We start from the raw sequence: 15,519 nt of genomic DNA, 5'->3' as shown, positions 1-15,519 counted from the left end.
CCTACTGAATAGACCATTAGAATTTGTATTATGGCAAGAAAAAAGCATCTAAGTAAAGAAAAACGAGTGGCCATCATTACTTTAAGAAATGAAGGTCAGTCTGTCCGAAAAAATTCGGAAAACTTTGAAAGTGTCCCCAGGTGCAGTTGCAAAAACCATCAAGCGCTACAAAGAAACTGGCTCACATGAGGACCGCCCCAGGAAAGGAAGACCAAGAGTCACCTCTGCTGCAGAGGATAAGTTCATCCGAGTCACCAGCCTCAGAAATCGCAGGTTAACAGCAACTCAGATTAGAGACCAGGTCAATGCCACACAGAGTTCTAGCAGCAGACACATCTCTACAACAACTGTTAAGAGAAGACTTTGTGCAGCAGGCCTTCATGGTAAAATAGCTTCTCGAAAACCATTGCTAAGGACAGGCAACAAACAGAAGAGACTTGTTTGAGCTAAAGAACACAAGGAATTGACATTAGACCAGTGGAAATCTGTGCTTTGGTCTGATGAGTCCAAATTTGAGATCTTTGGCTCCAACCACCGTGTCTTTGTGCGATGCAGAAAAGGTGAACAGATGGACTCTACATGCCTGGTTCCCACCGTGAAGCATGGGGGAGGAGGTGTGATGGTGTGGGGGTGCTTTGCTGGTGACACTGTTGAGGATTTATTTCAAAATTGAAGGCATACTGAACCGACATTGCTACCACAACATCTTGCAGTGGCATGCTATTCCAGGCTGTGTAAGGGCTATTTGACCAAGAAGGAGAGTGATGGGGTGCTACACCATATGACCTAGCCTCCACAGTCACCAGACCAGAACCCAATAGAGATGGTTTGGGGTGAGCTGGACCGCAGAGGAAAGGCAAAAGGGCCAACAAGTGTTAAGCATCTCTGGGAACTCCTTCAAGTCTGTTGGATGACCATTTCCGGTGACTACCTCTTGAAGCTCATCAAGAGCATGCCAAGAGTGTGCAAAGCAGGAATCAAAGCAAAAGGTGGATACTTTGAAGAACCTAGACTATAAGACATATTTTCAGTAGAGATGAGCGAACACTAAAATGTTCGAGGTTCGAAATTCGATTCGAACAGCCGCTCAATGTTCGTGTGTTCGAACGGGTTTCGAACCCCATTATAGTCTATGGGGAACAGATACTCGTTAAGGGGGAAACCCAAATCCGTGTCTGGAGGGTCACCAAGTCCACTATGACACCCCAGGAAATGATGCCAACACCTCTGGAATGACACTGGGACAGCAGGGGAAGCATGTCTGGGGGCATCTAACACACCAAAGACCCTCTATTACCCCAACATCACAGCCTAACAACTACACACTTTACACACTCAATACCACCTCTCTGACAGTAGGAAAACACCTTGAAACATGTGTATTTGGCACTTGCAGTGAGGAGAGCTTGTCACCAGCAGTGAATTTGGCCCTTGTAGTAAGTTGAGGTTGGCACCAACATTTGTTTTGAAAATCAGGGTGGATTGAGCCTCTAACCAGCAGAGTTTGGGCAAATTCATGGTGGAGGGAGCCTCTAAAAACCCCAGTTTGGACCAATTCATGGTGGAGGGAGCCTCTAACCAGCCCAGTTTGGGCAAATTCATGGTGGAGGGAGCCTCTAAAAAACCCAGTTTGGACCAATTCATGGTGGAGGGAGCCTCTAACCAGCCCAGTTTGGGCAAATTCATGGTGGAGGGAGCCTCTAACCAGCCCAGTTTGGACCAATTAATGGTGGAGGGAGCCTCTAACCAGCCCAGTTTGGACCAATTAATGGTGGAGGGAGCCTCTAACCACCCCAGTTTGGACCAATTCATGGTGGAGGGAGCCTCTAAACAGCCCAGTTTGGGCAAATTCATGGTGGAGGGAGCCTCTAAAAAACCCAGTTTGGACCAATTCATGGTGGAGGGAGCCTCTAACCAGCCCAGTTTGGACCAATTAATGGTGGAGGGAGCCTCTAAACAGCCAAGTTTGGACCAATTCATGGTGGAGGAAGCCTCTAAAAACCCCAGTTTGGACCAATTCATGGTGGAGGGAGCCTCTAACCAGCCCAGTTTGGACCAATTAATGGTGGAGGGAGCCTCTAACCAGCCCAGTTTGGACCAATTAATGGTGGAGGGAGCCTCTAACCACCCCAGTTTGGACCAATTCATGGTGGAGGGAGCCTCTAACCAGCCCAGTTTGGACCAATTCATGGTGGAGGGAGCCTCTAAAAAACCCAGTTTGGACCAATTCATGGTGGAGGGAGCCTCTAAACAGCCCAGTTTGGGCAAATTCATGGTGGAGGGAGCCTCTAAAAACCCCAGTTTGGACCAATTCATGGTGGAGGGAGCCTCTAACCAGCCCAGTTTGGGCAAATTCATGGTGGAGGGAGCCTCTAAAAAACCCAGTTTGGACCAATTCATGGTGGAGGGAGCCTCTAACCAGCCCAGTTTGGGCAAATTCATGGTGGAGGGAGCCTCTAACCAGCCCAGTTTGGACCAATTAATGGTGGAGGGAGCCTCTAACCAGCCCAGTTTGGACCAATTAATGGTGGAGGGAGCCTCTAACCACCCCAGTTTGGACCAATTCATGGTGGAGGGAGCCTCTAAACAGCCCAGTTTGGGCAAATTCATGGTGGAGGGAGCCTCTAAAAAACCCAGTTTGGACCAATTCATGGTGGAGGGAGCCTCTAACCAGCCCAGTTTGGACCAATTAATGGTGGAGGGAGCCTCTAAACAGCCAAGTTTGGACCAATTCATGGTGGAGGGAGCCTCTAAAAACCCCAGTTTGGACCAATTCATGGTGGAGGGAGCCTCTAACCAGCCCAGTTTGGGCAAATTCATGGTGGAGGGAGCCTCTAAACAGCCCAGTTTGGGCAAATTCATGGTGGAGGGAGCCTCTAACCAGCCCAGTTTGGACCAATTAATGGTGGAGGGAGCCTCTAACCAGCCCAGTTTGGACCAATTAATGGTGGAGGGAGCCTCTAACCAGCCCAGTTTGGACCAATTAATGGTGGAGGGAGCCTCTAACCACCCCAGTTTGGACCAATTCATGGTGGAGGGAGCCTCTAACCAGCCCAGTTTGGACCAATTCATGGTGGAGGGAGCCTCTAAAAAACCCAGTTTGGACCAATTCATGGTGGAGGGAGCCTCTAAACAGCCCAGTTTGGGCAAATTCATGGTGGAGGGAGCCTCTAAAAAACCCAGTTTGGACCAATTCATGGTGGAGGGAGCCTCTAACCAGCCCAGTTTGGACCAATTAATGGTGGAGGGAGCCTCTAAACAGCCAAGTTTGGACCAATTCATGGTGGAGGGAGCCTCTAAAAACCCCAGTTTGGACCAATTCATGGTGGAGGGAGCCTCTAACCAGCCCAGTTTGGACCAATTAATGGTGGAGGGAGCCTCTAACCAGCCCAGTTTGGACCAATTAATGGTGGAGGGAGCCTCTAACCACCCCAGTTTGGACCAATTCATGGTGGAGGGAGCCTCTAAACAGCCCAGTTTGGGCAAATTCATGGTGGAGGGAGCCTCTAAAAAACCCAGTTTGGACCAATTCATGGTGGAGGGAGCCTCTAACCAGCCCAGTTTGGACCAATTAATGGTGGAGGGAGCCTCTAAACAGCCAAGTTTGGACCAATTCATGGTGGAGGAAGCCTCTAAAAACCCCAGTTTGGACCAATTCATGGTGGAGGGAGCCTCTAACCAGCCCAGTTTGGACCAATTAATGGTGGAGGGAGCCTCTAACCAGCCCAGTTTGGACCAATTAATGGTGGAGGGAGCCTCTAACCACCCCAGTTTGGACCAATTCATGGTGGAGGGAGCCTCTAAACAGCCCAGTTTGGGCAAATTCATGGTGGATGGAGCCTCTAAAAAACCCAGTTTGGACCAATTCATGGTGGAGGGAGCCTCTAACCAGCCCAGTTTGGACCAATTAATGGTGGAGGGAGCCTCTAACCACCCCAGTTTGGACCAATTCATGGTGGAGGGAGCCTCTAACCAGCCCAGTTTGGACCAATTCATGGTGGAGGGAGCCTCTAAAAAACCCAGTTTGGACCAATTCATGGTGGAGGGAGCCTCTAAACAGCCCAGTTTGGGCAAATTCATGGTGGAGGGAGCCTCTAAAAAACCCAGTTTGGACCAATTCATGGTGGAGGGAGCCTCTAACCAGCCCAGTTTGGACCAATTAATGGTGGAGGGAGCCTCTAAACAGCCAAGTTTGGACCAATTCATGGTGGAGGGAGCCTCTAAAAACCCCAGTTTGGACCAATTCATGGTGGAGGGAGCCTCTAACCAGCCCAGTTTGGACCAATTAATGGTGGAGGGAGCCTCTAACCAGCCCAGTTTGGACCAATTAATGGTGGAGGGAGCCTCTAACCACCCCAGTTTGGACCAATTCATGGTGAAGGGAGCCTCTAAAAACCCGTTTGGACCAATTCATGGTGGAGGGAGCCTCTAACCAGCCCAGTTTGGGCAAATTCATGGTGGAGGGAGCCTCTAAACAGCCCAGTTTGGGCAAATTCATGGTGGAGGGAGCCTCTAACCAGCCCAGTTTGGACCAATTAATGGTGGAGGGAGCCTCTAACCAGCCCAGTTTGGACCAATTAATGGTGGAGGGAGCCTCTAACCAGCCCAGTTTGGACCAATTAATGGTGGAGGGAGCCTCTAACCACCCCAGTTTGGACCAATTCATGGTGGAGGGAGCCTCTAAACAGCCCAGTTTGGGCAAATTCATGGTGGAGGGAGCCTCTTACCAGCCCAGTTTGGACCAATTAATGGTGGAGGGAGCCTCTAAACAGCCAAGTTTGGACCAATTCATGGTGGAGGGAGCCTCTAAAAACCCCAGTTTGGACCAATTCATGGTGGAGGGAGCCTCTAACCAGCCCAGTTTGGACCAATTAATGGTGGAGGGAGCCTCTAACCAGCCCAGTTTGGACCAATTAATGGTGGAGGGAGCCTCTAACCACCCCAGTTTGGACCAATTCATGGTGGAGGGAGCCTCTAAACAGCCCAGTTTGGGCAAATTCATGGTGGAGGGAGCCTCTAAAAAACCCAGTTTGGACCAATTCATGGTGGAGGGAGCCTCTAACCAGCCCAGTTTGGACCAATTAATGGTGGAGGGAGCCTCTAAACAGCCAAGTTTGGACCAATTCATGGTGGAGGAAGCCTCTAAAAACCCCAGTTTGGACCAATTCATGGTGGAGGGAGCCTCTAACCAGCCCAGTTTGGACCAATTAATGGTGGAGGGAGCCTCTAACCACCCCAGTTTGGACCAATTCATGGTGGAGGGAGCCTCTAAACAGCCCAGTTTGGGCAAATTCATGGTGGATGGAGCCTCTAAAAAACCCAGTTTGGACCAATTCATGGTGGAGGGAGCCTCTAACCAGCCCAGTTTGGACCAATTAATGGTGGAGGGAGCCTCTAACCACCCCAGTTTGGACCAATTCATGGTGGAGGGAGCCTCTAACCAGCCCAGTTTGGACCAATTCATGGTGGAGGGAGCCTCTAAAAAACCCAGTTTGGACCAATTCATGGTGGAGGGAGCCTCTAAACAGCCCAGTTTGGGCAAATTCATGGTGGAGGGAGCCTCTAAAAAACCCAGTTTGGACCAATTCATGGTGGAGGGAGCCTCTAACCAGCCCAGTTTGGACCAATTAATGGTGGAGGGAGCCTCTAAACAGCCAAGTTTGGACCAATTCATGGTGGAGGGAGCCTCTAAAAACCCCAGTTTGGACCAATTCATGGTGGAGGGAGCCTCTAACCAGCCCAGTTTGGACCAATTAATGGTGGAGGGAGCCTCTAACCAGCCCAGTTTGGACCAATTAATGGTGGAGGGAGCCTCTAACCACCCCAGTTTGGACCAATTCATGGTGAAGGGAGCCTCTAAAAACCCGTTTGGACCAATTCATGGTGGAGGGAGCCTCTAACCAGCCCAGTTTGGGCAAATTCATGGTGGAGGGAGCCTCTAAACAGCCCAGTTTGGGCAAATTCATGGTGGAGGGAGCCTCTAACCAGCCCAGTTTGGACCAATTAATGGTGGAGGGAGCCTCTAACCAGCCCAGTTTGGACCAATTAATGGTGGAGGGAGCCTCTAACCAGCCCAGTTTGGACCAATTAATGGTGGAGGGAGCCTCTAACCACCCCAGTTTGGACCAATTCATGGTGGAGGGAGCCTCTAAACAGCCCAGTTTGGGCAAATTCATGGTGGATGGAGCCTCTAAAAAACCCAGTTTGGACCAATTCATGGTGGAGGGAGCCTCTAACCAGCCCAGTTTGGACCAATTAATGGTGGAGGGAGCCTCTAAACAGCCAAGTTTGGACCAATTCATGGTGGAGGGAGCCTCTAAAAACCCCAGTTTGGACCAATTCATGGTGGAGGGAGCCTCTAACCAGCCCAGTTTGGGCAAATTCATGGTGGAGGGAGCCTCTAAACAGCCCAGTTTGGGCAAATTCATGGTGGAGGGAGCCTCTAACCAGCCCAGTTTGGACCAATTAATGGTGGAGGGAGCCTCTAACCAGCCCAGTTTGGACCAATTCATGGTGGAGGGAGCCTCTAACCAGCCCAGTTTGGACCAATTAATGGTGGAGGGAGCCTCTAACCACCCCAGTTTGGACCAATTCATGGTGGAGGGAGCCTCTAACCAGCCCAGTTTGGACCAATTCATGGTGGAGGGAGCCTCTAAAAAACCCAGTTTGGACCAATTCATGGTGGAGGGAGCCTCTAAACAGCCCAGTTTGGGCAAATTCATGGTGGAGGGAGCCTCTAAAAAACCCAGTTTGGACCAATTCATGGTGGAGGGAGCCTCTAACCAGCCCAGTTTGGACCAATTAATGGTGGAGGGAGCCTCTAAACAGCCAAGTTTGGACCAATTCATGGTGGAGGGAGCCTCTAAAAACCCCAGTTTGGACCAATTCATGGTGGAGGGAGCCTCTAACCAGCCCAGTTTGGACCAATTAATGGTGGAGGGAGCCTCTAACCAGCCCAGTTTGGACCAATTAATGGTGGAGGGAGCCTCTAACCACCCCAGTTTGGACCAATTCATGGTGGAGGGAGCCTCTAAACAGCCAAGTTTGGACCAATTCATGGTGAAGGGAGCCTCTAAAAACCCGTTTGGACCAATTCATGGTGGAGGGAGCCTCTAACCAGCCCAGTTTGGGCAAATTCATGGTGGAGGGAGCCTCTAAACAGCCCAGTTTGGGCAAATTCATGGTGGAGGGAGCCTCTAACCAGCCCAGTTTGGACCAATTAATGGTGGAGGGAGCCTCTAACCAGCCCAGTTTGGACCAATTAATGGTGGAGGGAGCCTCTAACCACACCAGTTTGGATCAATTCATGGTGGAGGGAGCCTCTAACCAGCCCAGTTTGGACCAATTCATGGTGGAGGGAGCCTCTAAAAAACCCAGTTTGGACCAATTCATGGTGGAGGGAGCCTCTAAACAGCCCAGTTTGGGCAAATTCATGGTGGAGGGAGCCTCTAAACAGCCCAGTTTGGGCAAATTCATGGTGGAGGGAGCCTCTAACCAGCCCAGTTTGGACCAATTAATGGTGGAGGGAGCCTCTAACCAGCCCAGTTTGGACCAATTAATGGTGGAGGGAGCCTCTAACCAGCCCAGTTTGGACCAATTAATGGTGGAGGGAGCCTCTAACCACCCCAGTTTGGACCAATTCATGGTGGAGGGAGCCTCTAAACAGCCCAGTTTGGGCAAATTCATGGTGGATGGAGCCTCTAAAAAACCCAGTTTGGACCAATTCATGGTGGAGGGAGCCTCTAACCAGCCCAGTTTGGACCAATTAATGGTGGAGGGAGCCTCTAAACAGCCAAGTTTGGACCAATTCATGGTGGAGGGAGCCTCTAAAAACCCCAGTTTGGACCAATTCATGGTGGAGGGAGCCTCTAACCAGCCCAGTTTGGGCAAATTCATGGTGGAGGGAGCCTCTAAACAGCCCAGTTTGGGCAAATTCATGGTGGAGGGAGCCTCTAACCAGCCCAGTTTGGACCAATTAATGGTGGAGGGAGCCTCTAACCAGCCCAGTTTGGACCAATTCATGGTGGAGGGAGCCTCTAACCAGCCCAGTTTGGACCAATTAATGGTGGAGGGAGCCTCTAAACAGCCAAGTTTGGACCAATTCATGGTGGAGGGAGCCTCTAAAAACCCCAGTTTGGACCAATTCATGGTGGAGGGAGCCTCTAACCAGCCCAGTTTGGACCAATTAATGGTGGAGGGAGCCTCTAACCAGCCCAGTTTGGACCAATTAATGGTGGAGGGAGCCTCTAACCACCCCAGTTTGGACCAATTCATGGTGGAGGGAGCCTCTAAACAGCCAAGTTTGGACCAATTCATGGTGAAGGGAGCCTCTAAAAACCCGTTTGGACCAATTCATGGTGGAGGGAGCCTCTAACCAGCCCAGTTTGGGCAAATTCATGGTGGAGGGAGCCTCTAAACAGCCCAGTTTGGGCAAATTCATGGTGGAGGGAGCCTCTAACCAGCCCAGTTTGGACCAATTAATGGTGGAGGGAGCCTCTAACCAGCCCAGTTTGGACCAATTAATGGTGGAGGGAGCCTCTAACCACCCCAGTTTGGATCAATTCATGGTGGAGGGAGCCTCTAACCAGCCCAGTTTGGACCAATTCATGGTGGAGGGAGCCTCTAAAAAACCCAGTTTGGACCAATTCATGGTGGAGGGAGCCTCTAAACAGCCCAGTTTGGGCAAATTCATGGTGGAGGGAGCCTCTAAACAGCCCAGTTTGGGCAAATTCATGGTGGAGGGAGCCTCTAACCAGCCCAGTTTGGACCAATTAATGGTGGAGGGAGCCTCTAACCAGCCCAGTTTGGACCAATTAATGGTGGAGGGAGCCTCTAACCAGCCCAGTTTGGACCAATTAATGGTGGAGGGAGCCTCTAACCACCCCAGTTTGGACCAATTCATGGTGGAGGGAGCCTCTAAACAGCCCAGTTTGGGCAAATTCATGGTGGATGGAGCCTCTAAAAAACCCAGTTTGGACCAATTCATGGTGGAGGGAGCCTCTAACCAGCCCAGTTTGGACCAATTAATGGTGGAGGGAGCCTCTAAACAGCCAAGTTTGGACCAATTCATGGTGGAGGGAGCCTCTAAAAACCCCAGTTTGGACCAATTCATGGTGGAGGGAGCCTCTAACCAGCCCAGTTTGGGCAAATTCATGGTGGAGGGAGCCTCTAAACAGCCCAGTTTGGGCAAATTCATGGTGGAGGGAGCCTCTAACCAGCCCAGTTTGGACCAATTAATGGTGGAGGGAGCCTCTAACCAGCCCAGTTTGGACCAATTCATGGTGGAGGGAGCCTCTAACCAGCCCAGTTTGGACCAATTAATGGTGGAGGGAGCCTCTAACCACCCCAGTTTGGACCAATTCATGGTGGAGGGAGCCTCTAACCAGCCCAGTTTGGACCAATTCATGGTGGAGGGAGCCTCTAAAAAACCCAGTTTGGACCAATTCATGGTGGAGGGAGCCTCTAAACAGCCCAGTTTGGGCAAATTCATGGTGGAGGGAGCCTCTAAAAAACCCAGTTTGGACCAATTCATGGTGGAGGGAGCCTCTAACCAGCCCAGTTTGGGCAAATTCATGGTGGAGGGAGCCTCTAAACAGCCCAGTTTGGGCAAATTCATGGTGGAGGGAGCCTCTAACCAGCCCAGTTTGGACCAATTAATGGTGGAGGGAGCCTCTAACCAGCCCAGTTTGGACCAATTAATGGTGGAGGGAGCCTCTAACCACCCCAGTTTGGATCAATTCATGGTGGAGGGAGCCTCTAACCAGCCCAGTTTGGACCAATTCATGGTGGAGGGAGCCTCTAAAAAACCCAGTTTGGACCAATTCATGGTGGAGGGAGCCTCTAAACAGCCCAGTTTGGGCAAATTCATGGTGGAGGGAGCCTCTAAACAGCCCAGTTTGGGCAAATTCATGGTGGAGGGAGCCTCTAACCAGCCCAGTTTGGACCAATTAATGGTGGAGGGAGCCTCTAACCAGCCCAGTTTGGACCAATTCATGGTGGAGGGAGCCTCTAAACAGCCCAGTTTTGGCAAATTCATGGTGGAAGGAGCCTCTAACCAGCAGAGTTGTGGGAAAGCAGGGTGGAGGGAGCCTCTAACCAGCAGAGTTGGTGGAAATCAGGGTGGAGGGAGCCTCTAACCAGCAGAGTTGGGGGAAATCATGTTGGAGGGAGCCTAGTATTAGCAGAATTGTGCAACGCTTATGGTGGATGAGTATGAGGATGCGGAGGAATTGGAGAGGTTGAGTACAGACATGGAGTTTCATGTTGGGGTGCTTTACACAGGTGGGCACAAAAATGAAGGCTCTATCCAGTGGTGGTTCATTTTTATCAAAGTGAGCCGGTCGGCACTCTCAGCTGACAGACGGGTGCGCTTGTCAGTGATGATGCCACCGGCTGCACTGAACACCCTCTCAGATAGGACGCTGGCGGCAGGACAGGACAGCACCTCCAAGGCATATAGGGCAAGTTCAAGCCACAGGTCCAACTTCGACACCCAATACGTGTAGGGCGCAGAGGGGTCGGAGAGGACAGGGCTGTGGTCGGAAAGGTATTCCCGCAACATGCGCCTATACTTCTCACGCCTGGTGACACTAGGACCCTCCGTGGCGGCACTTTGGCGAGGGGGTGCCATCAAGGTGTCCCAGACCTTAGACAGTGTGCCCCTCGTTTGTGTGGACCGGTGAGAACTTGGTTGCCTACTGGAGGAACTGCCCTCCCTGCCGCCACTGTCACATGCTGGAAACATCTCCATCATATTCTGCACCAATTGCCTGTGGCAAGCATTGATGCGATTGGCCCTCCCCTCTACCGGAATAAAAGACGAGATGTTGTTTTTATACCGGGGGTCAAGGATAGCAAAGATCCAGTACTGGTTGTCCTCCATGATTTTGACAATACGCTTGTCGGTTGTAAAGCACCCCAACATGAACTCAGCCATGTCTGCCACAGTGTTAGTTGGCATGACTCCTCTGGCCCCACCGGAAAGTTCAATCTCCATTTCCTCCTCATCCTCCATGTCTACCCATCCGCGCTGCAACAATGGGACGATTCGAAGTTGCCCGGAAGCCTCCTGTATCACCATCACATCATCGGACAACTCTTCTTCCTCCTCCTCCTCCTCCTCCTCCTCCATTAAACGCAGTGAAGCGGACAGATGTGTGGACCTACTCTCCAGCTGTGACGGATCGGATGCTATCCCTAACTCCTCTGTGTGATCTGAGTTATCCCTGATGTCAATCAGGGATTCTCTCAGAACACACAAGAGCGGGATTGTAAGGCTCACCATCGCATCCTCCGAGCTCACCCTCCTTGTGGACTCCTCAAAGACCCGTAGGATGTCACAAAGGTCTCTCATCCATGGCCACTCATGGATGTGAAACTGAGGCAGCTGACTTTGTGGCACCCTAGGGTTTTGTAGCTGGTATTCCATCAAAGGTCTCTGCTGCTCAACCACTCTATTCAACATCTGAAACGTTGAGTTCCAGCGTGTGGGGACGTCGCACAAAAGCCGGTGTTGTGGCACATGCAGGCGTTGCTGGAGAGATTTTAAGCTAGCAGCGGCTACTGTCGACTTGCGAAAGTGGGCGCACATGCGCCGCACTTTCACCAGTAGCTCTGGAACATTGGGGTAGCTCTTTAGGAAACGTTGCACCACTAGGTTGAAGACGTGGGCCAGGCATGGAACATGTTGGAGTCCGGCAAGCTCCAGAGCTGCTACCAGGTTCCGGCCGTTATCACAAACGACCATGCCTGGGCCCAGGTGCAGCGGCTCAAACCATATTGCCGTCTCATCGAGGAGGGCATCCCTCACCTCGGAGGCAGTGTGCTGTCTGTCCCCCAAGCTGATCAGCTTCAGCACAGCCTGCTGACGTCTACCAACGCCAGTGCTGCAACGTTTCCAACTCGTAGCTGGGGTCAATCTAACAGCGGAGGAGGAGGCGGTGGCGGAGGAGGAGGCGGTGGCGGAGGAGGAGGCGGTAGAGGAGGAGGAGGAGGGGGGTGTTCTTCTCGTGTCCCTGCCAGGAATGTTAGGCGGGGAGACGAGGTACACCGGGCCAGTTTGGGAAGCAGTCCCAGCCTCAACTACATTCACCCAGTGTGCCGTCAGTGAAATGTAGCGTCCCTGTCCGCATGCACTTGTCCACGCGTCGGTGGTCAAGTGGACCTTTGTGCAAAGCGCGGAACTAAGGGCCCGCCTGATGTTGAGTGACACGTGCTGGTGCAAGGCGGGGACGGCACACCGGGAGAAGTAGTGACGGCTAGGGACGGCATAGCGAGGTGCCGCAGTTGCCATCAGGTCCAGGAAGGCGGGAGTTTCAACAAGCCGGAACGCCAACATCTCCTGGGCCAGCAGTTTAGCGATGTTGGCGTTCAAGGCTTGCGCGTGTGGGTGGTTAGCAGTGTATTTCTGCCGCCGCTCCAATGTCTGAGAGATGGTGGGTTGTTGTAAAGAAACGCCTGATGGTGCCTTTGATGGTGCAGGAGAAGGAGATAAGACAGGACCAGGGGAGGATGAGGTAGAAGTCAACAAAGTGGCGGAGGCAGATGAAGTGGTGTCCTGGCTCGTCCTCTGGAGTGCATCGCCAGCACAGTCAGCAGTGGCAGTGGCAGAGGCAGAGGCAGTGGCAGAGACAGTGGCAGTGGCGTGAACGGCAGGCGGCCTTTGTCCTGCCGTTGCTGCCTGCCACTGATTCCAGTGCTTGGATTCCAAATGACGGCGCATTGAAGTGGTGGACAGGTTGCTCTTCTCAGAGCCCCTAATCAATTTCGAGAGGCAAATTGTGCAGACAACACTATATCTGTCCTCGGCGCATTCCTTGAAAAAACTCCACACCTTCGAGAAACGTGCCCTCGAGGTGGGAGTTTTTCGGGGCTGGGTACGAACTGGAACATCTTGGGAGATTCCGGGTGTGGCCTGGCTTCGCCTAAGCTGCTGACCTCTGCCTCTGCCTCTAGCTACCCTTTTTGGTGCTGCACCTGCCTCAACATCCACACTACTTTCCCCGCTTGACATCCCCCCTGTCCAGGTCGGGTCAGTGTCCTCATCATCCACCACTTCCTCTTCCAACTCCTGTCTCATCTCCTCCTCCCGCACAATGCGCCGGTCAACTGGATGCCCTGACGGCAACTGCGTCACATCATCGTCGATGAGGGTGGGTTGCTGGTCATCCACCACCAAATCGAACGGAGATGGAGGAGACTCTAGTGTTTGAGCATCTGGACACAGATGCTCCTCTGTTAGGTTCGTGGAATCGTGACGTGGAGAGGCAGGTTGAGGGACAATGAAAGGAGCGGAGAACAGCTCTGGGGAGCAGGGACAGTTTGGGTTATTGTTCTGTAAAGCTTCGGAATTTTGGGAGGAAGGAAGACAAGACTGTTGGGTAATAGGAGGAGAGGAGGCAGAGTCTGACTGGCTGCTGGACAATGTGCTGTAAGCGTTCTCTGACAGCCATTGCAAGACCTGTTCCTGGTTCTCGGGCCTACTAAGGTTTGTACCCTGCAGTTTAGTTAATGTGGCAAGCAACCCTGGCACTGTGGAGTGGCGCAATGCTTGCTGCCCCACAGGAGTAGGCACGGGACGCCCTGTGGCTTCACTGCTACCTTGCTCCCCAGAACCATTCCCCCGACCTCGCCCACGGCCTCGTCCACGTCCCTTTCCGGGAGCCTTGCGCATTTTGAATTCCTAGTTAGAAATTGGCACTGTATACCAGTAGTAAAAATTGTGGGTGCACGTAACCCCAATATATTCTTTGAATTACCAGTCAGAAACTGGCACTATATGGCAGTAGCAAGAAATGAGGGTATTTATAACCCCAATATATTCTTTGAATTCCCAGTCAGACAATGGCACTGTATACCAGTAGTAAAAATTGTGGGTGCACGTAACCCCAATATATTCTTTGAATTCCCAGTCAGAAACTGGCACTATATGGCAGTAGCAAGAAATGAGGGTATTTGTATTCCCAATATACTCTTTAAATTCCCAGTCAGACAATGGCACTGTATACCAGTAGTAAAAATTGTGGGTGCACGTAACCCCAATATATTCTTTGAATTCCCAGTCAGACACTGGCACTATATGGCAGTAGCAAGAAATGAGGGTATTTGTATTCCCAATATACTCTTTAAATTCCCAGTCAGACAATGGCACTGTATACCAGTAGTAAAAATTGTGGGTGCACGTAACCCCAATATATTCTTTGAATTCCCAGTCAGAAACTGGCACTATATGGCAGTAGCAAGAAATGAGGGTATTTGTATTCCCAATATACTCTTTGAATTCCCAGTCAGACAATGGCACTGTATACCAGTAGTAAAAATTGTGGGTGCACGTAACCCCAATATATTCTTTGAATTCCCAGTCAGAAACTGGCACTATATGGCAGTAGCAAGAAATGAGGGTATTTGTATTCCCAATATACTCTTTGAATTCCCAGTCAGACAATGGCACTGTATACCAGTAGTAAAAATTGTGGGTGCACGTAACCCCAATATATTCTTTGAATTACCAGTCAGAAACTGGCACTATATGGCAGTAGCAAGAAATGAGGGTATTTATAACCCCAATATATTCTTTGAATTCCCAGTCAGACAATGGCACTGTATACCAGTAGTAAAAATTGTGGGTGCACGTAACCCCAATATATTCTTTGAATTCCCAGTCAGAAACTGGCACTATATGGCAGTAGCAAGAAATGAGGGTATTTGTATTCCCAATATACTCTTTGAATTCCCAGTCAGACAATGGCACTGTATACCAGTAGTAAAAATTGTGGGTGCACGTAACCCCAATATATTCTTTGAATTACCAGTCAGAAACTGGCACTATATGGCAGTAGCAAGAAATGAGGGTATTTATAACCCCAATATATTCTTTGAATTCCCAGTCAGACAATGGCACTGTATACCAGTAGTAAAAATTGTGGGTGCACGTAACCCCAATATATTCTTTGAATTCCCAGTCAGAAACTGGCACTATATGGCAGTAGCAAGAAATGAGGGTATTTGTATTCCCAATATACTCTTTGAATTCCCAGTCAGACAATGGCACTGTATACCAGTAGTAAAAATTGTGGGTGCACGTAACCCCAATATATTCTTTGAATTACCAGTCAGAAACTGGCACTATATGGCAGTAGCAAGAAATGAGGGTATTTATAACCCCAATATATTCTTTGAATTCCCAGTCAGACAATGGCACTGTATACCAGTAGTAAAAATTGTGGGTGCACGTAACCCCAATATATTCTTTGAATTCCCAGTCAGAAACTGGCACTATATGGCAGTAGCAAGAAATGAGGGTATTTGTATTCCCAATATACTCTTTGAATTCCCAGTCAGACAATGGCACTGTATACCAGTAGTAAAAATTGTGGGTGCACGTAACCCCAATATATTCTTTGAATTACCAGTCAGAAACTGGCACTATATGGCAGTAGCAAGAAATGAGGGTATTTATAACCCCAATATATTCTTTGAATTCCCAGTCAGACAATGGCACTGTATACCAGTAGTAAAAAT

The 15,519-nt window shown here is 50.5% G+C and overlaps 1 protein-coding gene across 1 annotated transcript in view; it reads left to right on the top strand.

Moving 5' to 3' along the window:
* The window catches only part of OTOGL (otogelin like), a 158,788-nt gene that overhangs the window by 73,752 nt on the left and 69,517 nt on the right, over positions 1-15,519 (top strand). The window lies entirely within an intron of this gene.

This window comes from Leptodactylus fuscus, chromosome 5, assembly GCF_031893055.1.
Source record: "Leptodactylus fuscus isolate aLepFus1 chromosome 5, aLepFus1.hap2, whole genome shotgun sequence".
NCBI classification, from domain to species: domain Eukaryota; kingdom Metazoa; phylum Chordata; class Amphibia; order Anura; family Leptodactylidae; genus Leptodactylus; species Leptodactylus fuscus.
The sequence above is the reverse complement of the archived record's forward strand: the minus strand, read 5'-3'. Positions and strand labels throughout refer to the sequence as shown.